Source organism: Delphinus delphis, chromosome Y (genome assembly GCF_949987515.2).
Source record: "Delphinus delphis chromosome Y, mDelDel1.2, whole genome shotgun sequence".
Lineage (NCBI taxonomy): Eukaryota > Metazoa > Chordata > Mammalia > Artiodactyla > Delphinidae > Delphinus > Delphinus delphis.
This window is the reverse complement of record NC_082705.1, coordinates 3,145,023-3,166,130: the sequence shown is the minus strand read 5'-3', so window position 1 is coordinate 3,166,130 and position 21,108 is coordinate 3,145,023.

Sequence of the window (21,108 nt, the reverse complement as noted above, 5' to 3'; positions counted from 1 at the left end):
AGCTTAAATAGTCTATAGGTTATGTTAGTGGCTTTTGAACAAGATGAATCTCATAATTTGGGATGAAGGTAACTAAGAAATAATGAAGCTAAGCCTTCTCATTTTGTAAATGAGAAAATAGAGTCTCATAGCAAATAAGTGCCTTAATCAAGGGGAGACTGGACTTAGAAAAGAGACTGCAATTCTTAGTGCTTCTAAGGAAAATTTTATTTATTTTTAATGGTAAAATCTGACCACATGTTTAATAAAACCACCTAATAGGTCTACAGTCCTTTCTTTTATGGTCACAATCCTCATCAAATATATATTATTAAACACATGAAAGGAGGCCTGATATAAACTGGATGTTATATTTGAAAGGCTATGATTTATATATACTGTTTATATAATAGTCAAGATTACAATCAAAAAGGGATAAAAATGTTAATACAGCTATATATACAAGTACGCAGGGAACCAGAATCACTCTGCTGCATGAGCAAGGTCGGCAAAGAAATGTGTCCATGCATGTAGAGCTTTATGGAAAACATGAAGGACTTGTAAGAAATGGATGATAAGTGGGGAATATTGACCTTGTTTCCACTGGGGTCAAAAAGTGCAAAGAGATTTTTTCATATTTTTATTTCCCTGGGGAGTACATGTGACTTAATTTTTAAAAAATCCTTGAGAAGTGTAATCTCTCCAGTTGCCAGTGGTGCTTTTTTTCCCCAGCACTATTTTACCTCAGAATTATTTCTGCATAGTTCAAAAGCAAAAAGGAAATTTTGGCAAAATCTAACCCAGTCAAGATGAATGCTAATTGCAATGTTACAATACTAATTTGGACATCCTTACTTAACCATAGGAAACTCATTATGACCTCATTTAATATTCTGAAAACATTTTTAGACAATTTGTAGATTCAAATGGAAATAAATGCAACTGTATTTGTAGAAATGTCATTTTAGTCAAATTAAATTTTCCAATTAGAGAAAGAAGTCTTGCTAAGATCGCCCATAATTCATATTCATAGGAGACTTCAGTTCAGGTTTAGAACTCTGAAAGACCATTTGGAACAAGAAATTTGATTCTTGCAGTGATGTATTTATCAGTTTTTTGTGATTCTATTATATACAGAAATACTGTTTATAATCATGTACTAATGATCCATAGTTTAAATCTTTTAAAATGCCAGCTAGTTTAGAATTCAAGGGTGAATGTTGAAAAGAGTTAGAAACTGAATAAATACATTCCTAAATAGCATCACCTGTTTAGAAGAAATAAAGCATTGAAATTTTGCTTCTCATAATAAATGAAAACCCTGACACTTTTTCAGTGCAATTGGCTGAATGCTTACCCATGCTGGTTTAAAAAAAAGAAAGAAAAAAAGTACATGACCTTAATATCTATAAAATGTAAGAGGAACCAAATCAAAATAGAAAGTTGAATCCGGTCAGCTTGAAGCATTTAATAAGATCATTAATAATAGATCCGTAAACTATGTCCATTTAAATACCAAAGCTGAGTTCTTAAGCAGAATAAATAAATATACTCAGTGGAATCAAAAACTTTTTAGGATGACTCATTACCTTCAACCCTGACATTCAGCTAATGATGATACATTACATTGCATTTATATCACATCACATTTATATTACATTAGGAACAATCCTTATGACCTGATGTTCAGGATATTTTAAAAATTTTTTCTTCCAAACTTACAGATTTTTTTTAACATTAGAATTCAAAAAGCACAAATCTGTGCACTATAATTAACATGCTGCCTGAGGTTTATAAATTCAGAAAGCAAGAACTTCCAGGAATCCTGCAGAGATCTAACCTTACAAGACAGATGGTCTATAGCCATCTCATCAGCAGGCTCAGGATTGGGTCTAGGTAGAAGAGGCTGTGACCCCAGATGTGTGATTGGAGGGGACTGGAAAATGTCTTCTGTTCCACCCCTGGCCTATAGTATTTGTTATCTGCTTTAAAAAAAAAAGTGCAACCCTGTGGCTCAGGGCTGTATCTCCCAGAGTACCCTGTTAAAATTCATCCCACACATGACTGAATGCATTTGTTCAACAAATATATTCTATGCACCTCCTATGTTCTAAGTACTATAAAGGATACAGAGATGTATGAGCTGTAAGACTGCAGAATACTAGTAAGTGACAAAAAATTAGGGAGAGAAAATTCTGGGTTCAAACCTTATCGTCACACCTTACTGGCAATAGGATCATGGATAAATAACTAAGCCTCAGCTTCCTGATCTGTAAAATGGGGGAATGATAGTACCCATATATCAAGACTGGGTCATGATTAACTAAGCATATGGAAAGGACTTAGGAAAGTGCTTTGCACATAGTAAATGTTGAATAATTATAGCTATTGTTATTATTATTAAATTTTTTTTTTTTGGCTGTGCCTTGCAGCTTGCGGGATCTTAGTTCCCCAACCAGGGATTAAACCCAGGCCACAGCAGCGAAAGCACCGTGTCCTAACCACTGGACCGCCAGGGAATTCCCAGTATTATATATTATTATTATTATCAGCCATAGACACTACCTTCAAGGAATTTAAAGTGAAATAGGGAGATATGTGCATACATAACAGTGAGACAAAGTGAGGAATAGTTCAGAAAAAGAAAAGCTGGCCTCCAGAAGTAGGGGCCAGGGAAAGTTTGAGGAAAGAGGTCACATTTGAGCTGAATCTTAAGGTCTGAGCAAATATTTCTAAAAATGTGGGAAGTACCTTAACACCTGATGGAGATTTAGTTTATTCACTCATTCATTCATTCATTCATAATAAACACTCTTTGAGTTTAAGAGAGCTACTTGAAGAGATGAGTACATTTTGATTACTATGAATGAGTATAGGGTTTTGTTTCGGTGGTTACATTACATGCAGGTCAGTTGGGAACCTTCAAGGTCTGTTTTTAAGCTTTCCTTTGGTGGGTCTTGAGTAGCCTTTACTCCAGAGATTCAACTCTGCTGCTTCTGTGTGATCTCTGAATATTGTTGAGCTTACAAGTCTTTGGTTGGCCTTTGCTCAGCTCTGTGGTGACAGATTTACGCATGCACAGCTTGATATTCAGCAAAGACCGAAGGGCACTCCCTTACAGATTTCTGGAGCTCTTGTTTTGCATAACTCTTTCCTTTCTTAAACTCTGTCCTGCAAATCTCAGCCATCTCAGCCTCCCAAAATTCTGGTCATCATCTCTTCAATGGGTTCCCCCTTACTGTTCCTATCGTCTAGAAATTGTCTCCAGGCCAAAAGTGTGAGATTATAGAACAAACATCATTTTTCCCTTCTTTGAGAGATCACAGTTCTGTGGTCCCTGTTGTCTGATGTCTGTAAACAGTTGTTTTATTTATTTTTTTATTTTTATTTTTTTGCGGTATGCGGGCCTCTCACTGTTGTGGCCTCTCCCGTTGCAGAGCACAGGCTCCGGACGCGCAGGCTCAGCAGCCATGGCTCACCGGTCTAGCCACTCCGCAGCATGTGGGATCTTCCTAGACCGGGGCATGAACCCGCGTCCCCTGCATCGGCAGGCGGACTCTCAACCACTGCGCCACCAGGGAAGCCCTTGTTTTATATTTTTAAAATAATTTTCTAATTTACGGTCCTTGTTATTGTCTTATGGCCAGAAGCACAAATCCAAGATAGGAAATACTGAAGAAATAAATTCTGACTCTTCTATGGTGAATAATGTCAAGCAAAAGGACAAGAAACGCAGTGGTGATAAGGGCCACAGTTTACTGGAGTTTGTATTTTTAAAAAATGACTGCCTCCAGACTTCCCTGGTGGTCCAGTTGTAAAGAACCCGCCTTCCAATGCAGGGGACTCGGGTTTGATCCCTGGTCAGGGAACTAAGAGCCCACGCCCCCTGGAGCCTGCACATCACAACTAGAGAGAAGCCCGCATGCCGCAACAAAAAATCCCATGTGCTGCAACTAAGACCTGGTGCAGCCAAATAAATAAATAAATATATATTTTTAAATGACTGCCTAAAAACATTAGCTAATTTTACTTTGTTCATCTGGAGGGATATTTCTAGAGGAAAATTGTAGACCACTATCCAACATTTTTATCAATGACTTCAATTAAGTCTATCACATCTGACAAAAATATAAAGATAAAAAGATTACCTACTTTTCTGAGTGAATTCAGAAAGCTTTTGATAGCTGGGACAAACTGGAATTTAACAAGAATAAATGAAAAAAAAATTTAAGTTCAAAAGACCGAAGACACAAGTACAAGATAAAAAGATCTGCTGTCTTTTAATACAATTTACATGAGAAATACCTATTGTTTTATTTGGCCACAAGCATAACATGAACTGTGCTGTCACTGATTATTTTTTAATACAGGAAAAAAGAAAAAAAGAAAGGAAGGAAGGAAACGGAAAGAAAAAGAAAAGAAAACTAGGTCAAAGACAATAGTCCTGGCTTCAGACCCGTTAGGGCAGGAACTTTGTTTTACTTATTAATTTATCTTCCTCACAGTGCTTAAAAAAATCTCAGTGTGCTTTTGTACAACAAATTGTGTTCAGTTCCAGGCATCACATCTTAAATGGTACATTGATAATCTAGAGTGCACCCAGAATAGGAAACCCAGCATTCTCATGATTCTGGAGAGTATCCCAATAAAGAAATATTTGAAAGTATTTTGTATTCAGATCAAAGAAGATAAAGCTAGGAGAGAAATATAGACTATCTTCAAGCAGTTGAAGAGTTAGCAAATATTTGATGTTGTCAAATTGCTTTGTGTGTGTTTCCAGAATAAAACACTACAGCTAATGGGGGAAGTTATAGGAAAATAGGTTTGGGTCTAACAATGGAACAGCATCTTTCTAGAGTACGAATGAGGTCACAGACATTTAACTTAATAAGCACACCCACCGTTTAAAATATTTTGAAGAGGTGTTTTAAGACTGCTTAGGAATTTTATTTTCCTTCCATCTCTATAAATATATGACTCCTTAGTATCAGTGAAATAGAATAAATGTTTTTACCTTTCTCAGGCTCATGACAAAAAATTCTTAGTCAGCATTGTTTTACTGTCATGTCTTCTACCACAGACCAGTGTTTTTGCAACTAGAGGGTAATCAATCTCAAACTTTGCCACCTTAAGAGAAACTCTTGAGGTGGAGATGAATGAGGAAGAAGAGACAGGGGAGCGTAAAAGAAGCACATAAGTATTCTGTGTTGGGAGACATGAGAGACACACAAAAAGAAGCCCCACCCTTTCTATGGACTGGCTTTGGTCTATATTTTACACACCAACTGGCTGTTGCACTCAATGTTCTGCATTAATAGACAGTATGCTCATTCTGATACCAATTTTTGACTGTTCCAATCACTAAAATATAAAATTGTAGACCTATGGCAAAATGCAGAAAATTGTTCAATAATAGGTACATTGGGATTAATTATACCATTGTCTACTTTTGTGTATGTTTCACATGGTCCATACTAAAAAGTTCTTATTTTTTTTGTCTATCAGGTATCTTCCAATTATATTCAGAAATGTTCAGGAGAAGTACTTTATCCCTTCTTCTAATTGTGCTGTTCCATGTGGAGGGAGCATCACTAGTACAACAGTCCCTGCCACGATGACATCTGGTTCCAACTTCCCCTGGGAAGGGACCTATCTGATAGGTGAGTTTGGGATAGGGAAATGGATACACAGCTCATCCCTTTCCCCTTCCCCTTTTCAAGGAAAACATAAACCTCATCTACCCTTCATACTGTAAGTTGTGTAGGGGCAGCTCCTGTAAGAAGAGGCTGATTCAGTGCTACCTGTTGCCAAGAAAGTAAATCTAATTCTGGGTGAATTATTTAGGAAGTTCGTTGTTGCTGCACATCTAGGTCTTGTCATTTAATCCAGATTTTATAAAGCTGACAGTTTTCTGTCAATCTACCTGAACGTTTTGTCTTTCTCTAAGAATTCAGAACTCTGCAAAGAAGAAGGATGCTTAGCCCCAGCTAAGCTCTAGCAATTTTTACCCCATGACACTCCTCCCCTGGCACGTTCCACTCCTCCCCTGGCACGTTCTTCTTTATTGACCAAACTTCCTGAAAATTTTCTTCTGAAGTGCTATATCAAGTGAGTCGCTATTCCCTTATGCTCCCTCTCTCAGAGCTCTGAGTATACCCACATTGTATCATTTATAGAATTATGTTGTCATTATCTTTTTTCACATCAGTGTTGCCAACTAGACAGTCCCTTCCAGAGAAAATAATGTCTTTTTCATCTATGTATATCAAACCCTGGCATAATGCCTGGTCCTCAGTTAGGTGTGCTCAAAATGTTCTATAATAGAATGAGTGAATGAATGAATGAAGTATTCAGTCTTTTTTTTTTTTTTTTTTTTTTTTTTTGCGGTACACGGGCCTCTCACTGTTGTGGCCTCTCCTGTTGCAGAGCACAGGCTCCGGACACGCAGGCTCAGCAGCCATGGCTCACGGGCCCAGCTGCTCCGCGGCATGTGGGATCTTCCCGGACCGGGGCACGAACCCGTGTCCCCTGCATCGGCAGGCGGACTCTCAACCACTGTGCCACCAGGGAAGCCCAGTATTTAGTCTTTTGAGTGAGTAGTTATTAATTCTGAATAGTGGTTCCTTCTTAAGACTTCAGTCAATTTTGCTGATAAAATCTAAGTGGTCTAATGCCTGAGACAACCATCAGAAAACTCAACTGAATTTTAATTTATATTGACTTCATTAATCTATAGTCTATAGCTTCTAAAGACAAAATGCATTAATTTACTCATTCTTCAATTACTATACTGTGGGACCAGGAGTCAGGAATCCTGAGTTTTATTTTTGGCTCTATCACTGATACTGTTTGCCTTTGAGTAAATCACTTAAGCAATTGTCGCCTCTGTTGTGTATCTATAAAATACAGACAATAATTTTATTGGAAGAATGTTCTAATATCCCTTATTAACTAACACTTTACATATAAAATCTGTATTTTCAATTTTTAGTTATAATTTCAGACCACAGATGAACCTTGGGAATTATTGAAAAGCAATTGTATTTAACAGCAAGATATATATTTTTAATATTTTCACTGGTATAAAATAATTATTTAATATTGAAAGAATCTGAATCTGTAAAGTTGACTCTTCTCAATGGAGAGGTAATCATTTACATACTTTGACTATATTAAGAAATAAAGACAAAATTTGGATATTACTAAATTTGGTGATACTTAAGGGAAAATAGTCACATTAAAATATAAGAATTTATTGTTGAATGGTTAATTTAGAAGAAGGAAAGTCTGATACAGTATCAGAATGGAATATTATAGCTTCTTCATTGGAAAATCTCCCACTGGTACATGCATGTTTCTATAGTTTTTGCTGAGAGAGAAGGAAGATGAAGGAAAAGAGCTACTACTAAAATGACCAAGACATCTGTAACGAAGACTGCAAGTTACCCACACAATATCGATTCCCTTCTTTTTCCTAAAAAAAAAAAAAAAAATTTATTCTGGGCAGCAAGAATCTGGGGTTAAAAAAATTTTCCCAGGGCTTTCCTGGTGGCGCAGTGGTTGAGAGTCCACCTGCCGATGCAGGGGACACAGGTTCGTGCCCCAGTCCGGGAAGATCCCACATGCCACGGAGCGGCTGGGCCCGTGGGCCATGGCCACTGAGCCTGCACGCCCGGAGCCTGTGCTCTGCAACAGGAGAGGCCACAACAGTGAGAGGCCCGCATAATGCAAAAAAAAATTATATATATATATTTCCCAGCCTCCCTTGCAGCTAGGTGTGGCCCAGAGATTGAGTTCTGACCAAAAAGATGACAACAAAAGCTGCTGATGTGCTTTCCTGTTAGAATCCCTAAAAGGCCAACAGACATCTATAACAAACCTGTTGCCCTTTGCCTTTCCCCCTTTCTCTCTATCTGGAATGTGGACATAATAACTGAATCTTCAGCAATCATTTTGTGACTTTGAAGGTGGAAACCAGTGCTAAGTAAGGCAGAGCAGTAAATCAGAATGAGCCTGGGTCCCAGGAACCTTCATAGAATCATCTTATCAGTCCCTGGGATTTCCTGAGTACTACCTACCTCAAAACTTCCTTTCTGTGAGAGAAATAAACCCTTCATTTTTTTAAGCCATTATGAGCAGGATGCTGATTCTAGCTGTCAAATGTGATTTCTAAGTGCTACAACACATCCTGCCTCAAAAGAAAGACAATCCCAGACTTACATAACTTTAAGTTTTGGTGCTACAACACATCCTGCCTCAAAAGACAGACAATCCTAGACCTACATAACTTTAAGTTTTGGGGGACGAGAAAAGCATTGTGAGATGTCTTACTGCCTTCACTTGCCAAGTTAAATTTTAAAGTTTCATACTGAGAAATGATCAGCTATCCTTAGAAACTCTGCTTGGCCCAAGGGTCATGGCCCAAGGGAAATTTCTTCCCCCTCTTTGTGACAGTCAACCAAACCAAACAGCTCTCCACCAAGTACAAAAACAAGACTCAATTTAGCTTTAAACACCTATGACTCTAAGTATACATGACCTCTTGAGGGAGACGAAATTGGCTCCTATGGATATTGTTACCTTTTTTTTTTTATCATTATAATTATCTGTTCATAGGTGTGTTTCTCCCTAGACTGTGAGTTCCTTGAGGGCTGAGATGATCATATTAATCATTGTGTCCTGAAGGAACAGGAACTCCATAGATGGATGCTGAGTGAATGAATGCACGAGTGAATGAATGAATTCCTAGGGTCTGAAGTTCTCAGGAACAGACTCTTCAAGGTACCTAAACTCTGATACGAGGACTGGTGGGAATGAGAAGCTTCAGCAAGCATCAGGCATATCCAGAAGCCAAGAAGAACCAGTTCATCCTTCTCTCTGCTGAAAAAAGTGGGGAGTAAGATAGGGATAAGAAAGCAGAGGAGTCACCCTCCCTCCACATTCAGGGAAGAGACATTTCATATAAAAAAGATGGTACTGATTACACCACTGGTGATCTTTTTAATATTATGACAACAGGAATTTTTGTCTCCTTTTTTGATGTAGGAAAACAATCCACACTTAGATCCCTAGGAAAAATTATAAACTTTATGAGAAAGGCTTGCAGGGTGAGCAGTCATGAAGCAGAAGGAAGCATTTCCATCAGAAGGAAAAACATGGCAGCATGAAGTGCCTGGAGCATTTAGGGAGTCTTTACTACTCCATGCTATGCCTGCGTCCAAGCACAAAATTCTGCTCAAATTAGCAAGAGCAATTCTAAAATGAGTCCCCAAAGTGGCTTTTGTCTTCAAACACTTTACTCAAAAGAAATGTTTAAATAAAGTCCAATATGCAAAACAACAAAAGTGGAACTTCCCTGGTTGAAGAGGCAGATGAGAGACACAAGGACTACCTGTTCCCCATCGTCCATCTACCGCTATCCCCATGTTGCCCTTGGTGGAGAAAGCACAGTCTGAAAACGACTCAGGACTATTTCCTTGATCAGCCTACAAATAAACCCATAGGCTATGGAAATATTCATTCCTTTACTCATTTCCCAGCAGCCGAATATCCCATTAGCCCCAAACAAGAAGCCTAAAACTTGACAACCAGAGCCTAGCATCCAAAATGCCTTCCGTTTCCCTGCTGTGTTTTTTACCTGCTATTCCTCAAAATGAAGCAAGAGAGTAAATTATTCTTTTACCATTTGGCTGAATGTATTCCCTTCATTTGATAGTGTACCTTAGTTTAAAAAAAGTGATTTGTTAAATGGATTATGCAAAGTTTTAGCATTACTGAGTAACATCTTTCCTCACATATGCTTATGTTAACTTCCCAAAACAGACTTTGGCCATCAGAAAGACAAAGAGAGAGTCCAATTAGCTACCTTGGTCCATTTTCCTTGATCAAACAACCTATTTGGTGATTCACATTCTTTCAGTTTCTCAGGTATAAATGTGATTTAGTGCCTTCCTATCTGGACACCAGATGTTTTATTTGAAAACAATTTCTAGAATATAAATGGAATGAAAATCATGTTTTTATAAATTCAAATAAGGTAGGTTGTTTCTTTGAGAAAGTCTTTGGTGACTGAGCAAGGAAAGGAGTATTTTCATCAGATGAAACTTGGGCATTGCATAAGAAAGCACTGTGTAATCTTCCCACATAGCTTTGTGCACTCCATAAATATTAAACAGCAACAGTAAAACCACCATGGTCATGACCTGCAATACCCCTGGATTCTCTTGGCCTCTCATGAACACTAACCATCTACCTGTCTAATGGTATAATATTTGTAAGAGAAAATCTGTAAACTGTAATCGTCTAAGTCTCTACTTAGTAGGAGAGGGAAGTGTGGTTCCTGTCAAGCAAGTTTAAAAGTTCAAGTATTTCTTTCTAGATACTGGTAATAAATTTAATCACTTCTATGCTCAGTTACTTAGTAGGCATAACTTAGGATCAAGATGTTGTTGTTAAAGCAAAGTTCAATTATAAGAGTAGATCTTGTGCATTCTTCAAGTTTACTCATTGTATGGGGGAAATTGGCAAAAATGGTAAAAGCTTACAAATTTCCAGTTATAAGACGAAAACATGCTGGGAATCTAATGTACAGCTAGTGACTACAGTTAACAATACTGTATTGTGTATTTAATACTTGGTATTTTGTGGTAATTTTATATTTTAAAATTTGTTAAGGTTTCTTTGTAGTCAAATGAAATATTCTGTACCTCAAGTCTAATGACTTTATAATTTATGGCTTATTTTTCATCTGTATGATCTATCCAATTCTGAAACAGCTGCATTAAATTGTCCACGATAATTGTGTTTTGATCAAGTTCTCCTTGCATTTCTAATAACTTTGCTTTGTGTGACAGCTGTTATATGCGATACATACATTTTTATTATTGTATAATCTTCATAAACTTGTTTTTTTTTCCAGTTTGAGAAATGATTGACATAGAGCACTGTATAAGTTTAAGGTGTACAGCATAAATAGACTTGGTTTTTGTGTGTACAGCATAAATAAACTTGGTTTTTATCACTAAAAAAAAAAATGCTAAGAGAGTAGATCTTAAAAGTTCTCAAAAAAATTTTTATAACTATGTGAGGTGATGAATGTGTTAACTAATCTTACTGTGGTAATTGTTTAACAGTAAGTATATACATATATTGAATCATTATGATATATACCTTAAACTTACACAGTGCTATATGTCAATTATATATCAATAAAGCTGGGGAAATTTTTGTTTATTATATTTGTTTGCTAGAGCTGCCATAACAAAGTAACACTGATTGGGTGGCTTAAATGACAAGGTTTCTCACAGTTCTAGAAGCTAGATATCTGAGTTGGAGGTGTCAGCAGGGTTGGTTTCGGCTAAGGCCAGTCTCCTTAGTTTATAGGTCATCTTCTCTCTGTGTCTTTACATGGTCTTCCCTTTGTGTTTATTTGTGTCCTGATCTTTTGTTCTTATAAGGACACCTGTCATATTGGATTCAGGCCAACACATAGGACCACATTTAAATTAATTTCTTCTTTAAGGGCCTTATCTCCAAATAGAGTCACATTCTGAGGTATTAGGAGTTAGAATTTCAACATACGAATTTTAAGAGGATGCAGTTTGGCCCATAACACTTATTTTAATTTGAAGGAGCTTCATACTCACTTACTACAAATCCCTCATTTTATATTTGAGGAAATCAGATCTAGAGAGGTAAAGTGACATGCACAAGAAGAGATTTGCCATAGGGATAGAATGAGATAGGGACAGAACAGTCCATTGCTCTTTCTCTGAAAATTTAGAGAGGGAAGAAATTGTTCCATGAAAACTTTTCTGTGTCCAGTGGAGTTGTAGTGTAAAAACCATTCCAGTAGTCTTTGACCATTGCTGATGTATGGATTGGCCACAGTGAAGTTTATATTAGAACGATTCACTTCCTTTTAGTCCCAGATGTAACTGCACTGACTTATGGTCTTGATTTACAAGCAAAATCGTGAGACTTCACTTACCTATCAAAGAGTGCATGCATTCTAAGTACCCTCAAGACAATCCACCGGGAGTTGGAAGAAAAATATTAGAATTCCTAGATTACATTTTTCATCCTAAAGTGGGAAACAAATTAGTTTAGATACATTAAATTTTGGATTGACACTGGTCGGGTGTCATGTGGCACTGAAGGAAGAATGGACATTTCCCAGAGAGGCACTTTAAGGTGTTGCCATGACTTACAGCTTATATCATGTCTGGTTAAATGAATTTATGGTTTATATTATCTGGTTTGAACTAAATTACCCCTCTCAAAAATGAACAAATGGCTTTAAAACATTCTTTTAAAGAAACTTCAGATTGAAGATAGCATAAATAATACAGGACAAGTCAATAAGAAGATTCCTGAGCTGACTTTTCTTCCTAGTATAAGCTCATCATTGGACACAATAAGAGGTAAAACAGTGATGACCTAACGTATCTGACATATTGAATCACATTCCTTTCATGCTCTTTTCTTTTTAAAGGAGAAAAAAAAAACATAAGATTTTATATGATAGAAAAAACTTTTTAAAAAAATATTGCTTATTTTATTTCATCCTTTATACACTTAATTATGGTCATGTGTTCATCATGTGCAAAACACGTACATCGGATGCTATAATGTACCACATATATGTTTTGCAACATTCATAATGACATGTGTAAACATATACATACTGTAAATCCTTGCTCAAACTATTTTTTGCTGTTGTACTGTATGACCTAAAATGTTTGGCCACTGGCATTTGAAATGGTGAAAAGACAAAAGAGGTGCTTTCCCACAAGCAGCTGCCCTGCCTTTCTTCTATAGCCTTCTGGTAGTCAGGAGCGATTTGTACTTTGTTGCACTGTTTTTGGTTTTAGCTTTTCATTAAAGTTTAACATACATACAAAAGTTGCATAAATCACAATGACTTTTCCCAAAGTGAGCACATTCATGTCTGCAATAACCAGATAAAGAAACTGAACAACTCCAAGACACCAAGAGCTGCTCTCATGCCCCCTTCTAATCACTAGCCCAGCCAAGGTTAATAACTATCATGTGTTTACATCATAGCTTAGCTGTGCCTGCTTTTGAACTATAAATAAATGGAATCATGCTGTCTTTTCATTTTTGATTTGTAGGAGTTCTTTGTATATTCTGGATGCAACCTCTTTTTACTGAAAATATGTATATATTTATATGTATTAAAAAAAATCCTCTTCCACTCTGTGGTTTGGCTTGCCTTTTTACTCTTTAAATGGTGTCTTTTGATGAACAGGAGTTCTTCATTTTAATATATTTCTAATGTATCAAAAATGTTTCTTTATAAGTATGTCTTATTTAAGAAATTTTTGGGACTTCCCTGGTGGCACAGTGGTTAAGAATCTGCCTGCCAGTGCACACGGGTTCGATCCCTGGTCTGGGAAGATCCCTCATGCCATGGAGAAACTAAGCCCATGTGGCACAACTACTGAGCCTGAGCTCTAGTTGTGGCTCTATGAGCCACAACTACTGAGCCCATGTGCCACATCTACTGAAGCCTGCACGCCTAGAGCCCATGCTCTACAACAAGAGAAGCCACCTCAATAAGAAGCACGCAACCGCAGCAAAGAGTAGCCCCTGCTTGCAGCAACTAGAGAAAGCCCGTGTGCAGCAATGAAGACCCAATGAAGCAAAAACAAATAAATATTTTTTTAATATTTTTAAAATAAGGAATCTTTTTTTTTACATTTTTATTGGAGTATACTTGCTTTACAATGGTGTGTTAGTTTCTGCTTTATAACAAAATGAATCAGTTATACGTATATACATGTTCGCATATCTCTTCCCTCTTGCGTCTCCCTCCCTCCTACCCTCCCTATCCCACCCCTCTAGGTCGTCACAAAGCACCAACCTGATCTCCCTGTGCTTTGCCTATTTTGAGGTCATGAAAGTGTTCTCCTTTGTATTATTTTAAAGTTTTACTGTTTTGCTTTTAAATTTAGATCTGAAATCCATCTAAAATTATTTTTTTGATATAAAGTAGTGGCCAAGATTCATATTTTTGTATAGGTATTCCAATTAACCAGCATTATTTATTTTAAAATGCTCTCATTTTCCCCACTGCGCTGCATTGTTACCTTTTTCATAGAACTGTGACTATTAATGTTTGGGTCTGTTTCTGAATTTTCTATTCTGTTCCATTGGTCTATTCTTAAATTTTTAATCTACCCTTGCATCAATACCACACTATTTTATAGCTTTAAATTAGGTCTTCAATTTGGTAGATTAACACCTCTATCTTTGTTCTTCTTCAAGATTGTTTTGACTCTTTTAGATCCTTTGCACTTACATACAAATTTTAGAATTTGTGAGTTTCCATTAAAAATGCTGGAATTTCAATTGTAATCACATTGAATTTGTAGCTCAATTTGGAAAGAATTGACATCTTCACAATACTGAGTCTTCCAATCTATGGCCATGGTATATTGCTCCATTTATTTATGTCTTTAACTTCTACCAGCAATGACTCATGGTTTTTCAGTTTAAAATGTAAATTTTAGTTTTCACATCTTATATTAAATTTATTCTCAGATATTTGCTGTTTTCTATTGTTTTTGTAATGGCATCTTTTTAAAATGTCAATTTCAAGTTATTTGTTGTTGGTGTATAGAAAAGAAATCCATGTTAGCAAAAGATCTTTTTTTCAGATATCATGCCAAGTTCACTTAATTCTAATTTTTTTCTTGTAACCTGCAAACTTGCTAAATTCATTTATTAAATATAATGGCTTGTCTCTAGATTCATTTAAATTTTTGACAAGATCATGTTGTCTATAAATAATGTAGATATTTAATTTCTTTCTTTCCAGTACACATGATTTATATTTATGTATGTATGTATTTGTCATTAACATACCAACTAAGACCTTCAATTCAATATTGAATAGAAGTAGTTATGAGAGACTTCCATGTCTCATTCTCAGCCTCATGGGAAATCTTACACTATTTCATCATAATTATGATGTCCACTCACAATGTTTTTTTATCTTTTGTAGATAGTCCTTATTAACCCAGGAAGTTCCTTTCTGTTTCCATTGTGTTAAGAGTTTCATGATAGATTATAAATTTATTTGAATTTTATCATATACTTTTCATGCATCTATTTTTATATAATGAATTACATTTTTTGAGTTTTGCTTAATATTAAAACCCTTACATTCCTGGAATAAAGCTGTGACGTGCTACCCTACTGTCATTCTATTGGGTTCAATTAGCTAATGTTTTGGTTAGGATTTCTATATCTAAGCTGATGAAAGACATGGGTTTATAATTTTTCTTTCTTTTAATGATCTTGTCAGTTTAGAGATCGAGATTATAGATTACACCACCTTAAAAAAGAGTTAGGAAGTATTTTTTTCTATTTATATCCTCTGGAAGAATTTAAGATTCATGTTATTTCTTGCTTCCATATTTTCAAACTCTACTTATGAAGACATCTCAGTTTTTCATGATAAGGATTTTAATTAAGCAAATCAAATTTTTTAGCCAATATAGAGATACTCAAATGTTTTCATTTCTATCAACTGTGTTAAGTTGTGTTTTTGAAGAATTGATCTTTTTTCTGAATTTTTAATGTATTGGCATAAAATTACTTACAATACCTTCTTATTTTCTTCTTAATGTCATTTGGGTCTGCAGTAATGTCTCCTGCTTCATTCTTGACATTAGTAATTTGTGTTTTCTCTGTTTTTTCCTTGGTTGATATTTCTAATCGTTTATCAATTTTACTAACGTTTTCAAGGAACCAACTTTTCATTTGGTTGATTTATTCTGTTTTACATTCATTTTCTATTTCACTGCTTTTTGTTCTCATCTTATTTTCTTCCTCCTGCTTGGATTTGACTTGCTGTTTCTATTTTCTAGCTTATTGAGAAGGAAGCTTAAATAATGGATTTTCAGTTTTTATTATTTTCTAAAATATCATTAAAGCCTCTAAATTTTCCTCTGAACAAATTTTGATATATCATATCATTAACATTCAGTTCAAAATTTTAAGTTTCTTCTTTACCTATTGGTTATTTAAGAGGATATCAGTCAACTGAACCAGCAGTTGGGCATTTTCTGGCTGTTTGTTATTCATTTCTATCTTATTTACACTGTAGACAGAGAACATGCCCCGAATAATTTTAATCTTTTGACACTTGTTAGGGTTTGCTTTTAACCAACATATCATTGATTGTGGTACAGGTTTACTGTGCACTTGAAAAGCACAAATTTGGATGTTGCTGGATGCAGTTTCTGTATATGTCAGTTAGATTAAGTCATACAGATATTCTATATTCTTAATGACACTGACATATTTCTATGTCTCTTTTTAGCTCTATCAACATTTGTTTTATTTTTAAATGATATTATCAGGCACATACAAATGTAGGATTGCAATATATTCCTGTTCATCTGACTCATTTATAGTTGTGAAATGTCTCTCTTAATCTCTGGTAATACTTACTTTAAAGATTATTTTGCCTGGTATTGGTGTAACTACACCAGCTTTCTTTTCGTTGATGCTTTGTGTGTTCTCTTTAAACCATTTGTTTTACTTTAAACTCTTTACATGTAAGGTGTACCTCTTGTAATCAACGTATACTTAAATTTTTGTTTTTCAGAAAATCTCACCATCTTAGTCTTTTACTGACAGTATTTAGTCCATTTACATTTAACGTAATTAATGAGAGAAAGGATTTATACATAACATCTTACTATTTGTTTTTTACTTGACCATCTGATTTATGTTTTTTCTTCCTTCATTTGGATCTAATTATATGTATGTTAGATATTTTCTCTGTGTCCCACATATCTACTGCACTCTTACCCTTATTTCCATTCTTTTTCTATGTATGCTTTATTTAGGGACATATTCTATTAATATGCCTGCTAGTTCTTTAATCCTTTTTTTTTTAACACATCTTTATTGGAGTATAATTGCTTTACAATGGTGTGTTAGTTTCTGCTTTATAACAAAATGAATCAGCTACACATATACATATATCCCCATATCTCCTCCTTCTTGTATCTCCCTCCTTCCCATCCTCCCTATCCCACCCCTCTAGGTGGTCACAAAGCACCAAGCTGATCTCCTTGTGCTATGCAGCTCCTTCCCACTAGCTATCTATTTTACAATTGGTAGTGTATATATGTCCATGCCACTCTCTCACTTCGTCCCAGCATACCCTTCCTCTTCCCTGTGTCCTCAAGTCCATTCTTTATGTCTGCATCTTTATTCCTGTCCTGCCCCTAGGTTCTTCAGAACCTTTTTTTTTAGATTCCATATATATGTGTTATACGGTATCTGTTTTTCTCTTTCTGACTTACTTCACTCTGCATGACAGACTCTAGGGCCATCCACCTCACTACAAATAACTCAATTTCATTTCTTTTTATGGCCGAGTAATATTCCATTGTATATATGGAATATATATACATCCATATATATATCCATTCATCTGCCGATGGACACTTAGGTTGCTTCCATGTCCTAGCTATTGTAAATAGAGCTGCAATGAACATTGTGGTACTTGACTCCTTTTGAATTATGGTTTTCTCAGGGTATATGTCCAGTAATGGGGTTGCTGGGTCATATGGTAGTTCTATTTTTAGTTTTTTTTTTTTTTTTTTTTTTGTGGTACGTGGGCCTCTCACTGTTGTGGCCTCCCCCATTGTGGAACACAGGCTCTGGATGTGCAGGCTCAGCGGCCATGGCTCATGGGCCCAGCCACTCCACGGCACGTGGGATCTTCCCGGACCGGGGCATGAACCCGTGTCCCCTGCATCGGCAGGCGAACTCTCAACCACTGCGCCACCAGGGAATCCCTATTTTTAGTTTTTTAAGGAACCTCCATACTGTTCTCCATAGTGGCTGTATCAATTTACATTCTCAAAAACAGGGCAAGAGGGTTCCCTTTTCTCCACACTCACTCCAGCATTTATTGTTTGTAGTTTAATCCTGCCTTGTTCTGTGTCTAGTCTATGTTAAATCCATCTATTGTATACTTAATTTAATATATTGTATCTTTTACTTTTGAAATTTTCATTTGCTTTTTTCTACATTCTAATTCTCTGATGAAATTTTTCCATTTTTTAACCTATATTGCTTTCTTTTTTTCTTTTCTTGAGTATGATAATTAAAGTTATTTGAAAGCCCATGTTGTTTAACTCCAATGTCTAGATCACCCATAAGTCTGTTTCTACAGCCTGATTTTTCTCTTGGGGTTTTGCTATGTGATTGTGTTTCTTGACATATATAATGACTTTTGTTTAAATAACAAACATGATAACCAGATGATGTTATCTTTCACCAGAGAAAGTTAATCACTTCTACTAGGTATAATGGGCTCAGGGGAAGGGTGATACTCTTCATCCAGCTAAGGACTAAGCTGAGTCAAGGCTGTGTTGCAATTTTAGTAAGACAGTCTAGCTCTAATTTAACCTGGTTCCTAGAGCAAGGCACTTTTAAAAGCAAAAGTTTTAAACTGGGGGTCTAGTGAATCTTTTGTTTCTCTAGAACCAAGAGACTCTGGGAAATCTCCCTCTGTATTTGTTAGCCTTATAGATACCTTCAGAATTTGGCATATATCTTGAAGAGAAAAGTAATCACGTATTTGAGACTCCTTGAACCAAAATTTTCTGCCAATGTCTGGAACTGACAGAATCCTGGAAGTGAAGTGTCATATATTGTTAATGCTTTTTGCAAATGTTAGAGTGGATATCTATTAAGACTCTGTTGTCTCTGATGGCTTTCATATAGCACAGTCCAAAAAACACTTCAATCTCTGGCTAAACTAGAGATTTTACTGTTCTGCAGATCATTAGAATTTTTACTAGGTCTAAATAATAAAAGATATTAGGGTGAATTCATAGCTATAGAATTTGCAATTTTAGGATTTTCTCTATGGATTTGGCTTGTACACTCCGGAATCTAAGCTATTATTTGGGGGGGAAAATGAGATAAGTTAACTTTTTGTAGCTTTCTTGGACAGGAATGCAGCCCTGACAATAGTTAAATTCTGTGCCAGAGAGCCATGCATATCAGTTTCCAATTAACGTTCTCAATCCAAACTCATCTCAATTTTTCTCCAGTTGAAGGAGATTGGGCTATACTTAAGGGTTGTACTTATAAAGTCATTATGAAATTTTCTTCCGTCATTCAGTTTTGTTTGATATCTCTGGGCAATTTCTGATGTTGCTGCTGTAGCAACAGCATATTTAGTGCTTGTCAGAGACAGGAGCATTTTGAAATTGTGAGGGAGGAGCCATGATTTAAAATGTGCTACAAATTGCTCTCAGCACTAGAATATAAATTCAAATATGATAGTTGATACCAATCTGCAATGTATTTTGGAGTAATCCCAATTGCTTATGAAAATCCCTTGATGGTTTAGGGATACATTTTGTCTACCAAACAGTCACTCTGACTGCATTGAGAATTCAGACACAATTTTTTAAATGCAGAAAGGATTTCAGAATAAATTAGATTTTTTTAAAAACCCAAGTGTTCAAAATAGAGGTATCTTTGCTTTAAGCATCAAGGCCTTGTAAGACTTTGCATATAGGGTGGCTCTGAGAAAACTTCCATTCCTGGTAAATATGACTGGGAATTTCAACTGTGCACAACTTTAAATGATATGTGTTTGGTAGTCATTTTCGTACATGAAGAGTGACTAGTGCATTTCTCATCATTTCTTTTCACAATGTCTTTATTGAGCAAGAACAAGTATGTTAGTATGTGCTAACCTACACACCCACCCACACACACACACACACACACACACACACACACATCCACTGGCAGCTATTTCTACAATAGCCTAAAGAGCGCCAGAGTGGAATGTAACGTGGCTATTGAAGCAACAGAGCTATATCATATTTTGATTATTTGTTTAGACTCCAACACATCTATAATGCATTACTTGTTTAGAACTTGAGAATAAATTCATCATAAACAAATCTCAAGTGTCTGTATCTAAATTGAGGGAAGAAATACACAAATGCACAGCTAGCTAACTAATAGCACACTGTGACCAGCAGTGGGAAGAAACATTCCCAATGGGCTTGACTTGAGCCATTATTATCTGAATGGGATGGTCAGCAAGAAGGCATGAGGGGTGGGAAACAAAGAGACAAATGTTTTTATGGCAATGAGCATGGTACTTACCCTTGGAAAGCCCCAAGAGAATTCCTCAGCACTAATCCCCAGATCAAGGATAGTACAGGATTCACTGTTATAGAGGAGTAGGAAGACAACAGACCCTTCTCATGTTGTAAGTTAAAGCCTTGTATTTGCTTTGGCTGCCATAACAAAATACCACAGACTGGGTGGCTTAAACGACAGAAATTTATTTTCTCACCATTCTGGAGGGTAGAAGTCTGAGATCAAGGTATCAACAAACTTGGTTTTTTCTGAGGCCCCGCTCCTTGACTTGAAGATGACCATCTTCTCCCTGTGTCTTCACATCATCTTCCTTCTGTGTCCTAATTTCCTTTTCTTACAAGGACACCAGTCATATTGAATTAGGGCCCATCCAAATAACCTCATTTTAACCTAATTACCTCTTTAAAAGCCCTATCTTCATCAAATACAGTCACACTCTGAAGTGCTGGGGGTTAGTGTTTCAATATATGAATTTTTTTTCTAGGTGTTTGTTCTTTAATTCTTCTAGGTCTTTGTTAAACATTTCTCTCTTTTTTTGAATTTTATTTATTTTTTTATACAGCAGGTTCTTATTCTGTATATTAATTTAAGGGGACACAGAATTCAGTCCATAACAAGCCTAGACATTGATACTAATTATATTTCATCTCTACTGAGTTTCCCGATTCCTCATGCTTTTGCAACATTAGCCACAAATATGTTGACATATTTGGGCACTCTCTGCTTGATATGGTAAGAACATGGTATTGAGGAAGCCAATAGAGGACTTAACACTTCTTGGTCCCACAATGGGTCTACCAGTGTCACGTGTGCAGTTAAGCTATGGAGGACAGAATTATAGTTCAAGCTTGGCTGTGTGAATTGCTTTGGCCAATAAAATGTGAGTGGAAGTGAGATGCTCCTCCTCCAAGCAGAAGCATAAGAGCCATTGCACAGCTCCACCATGTT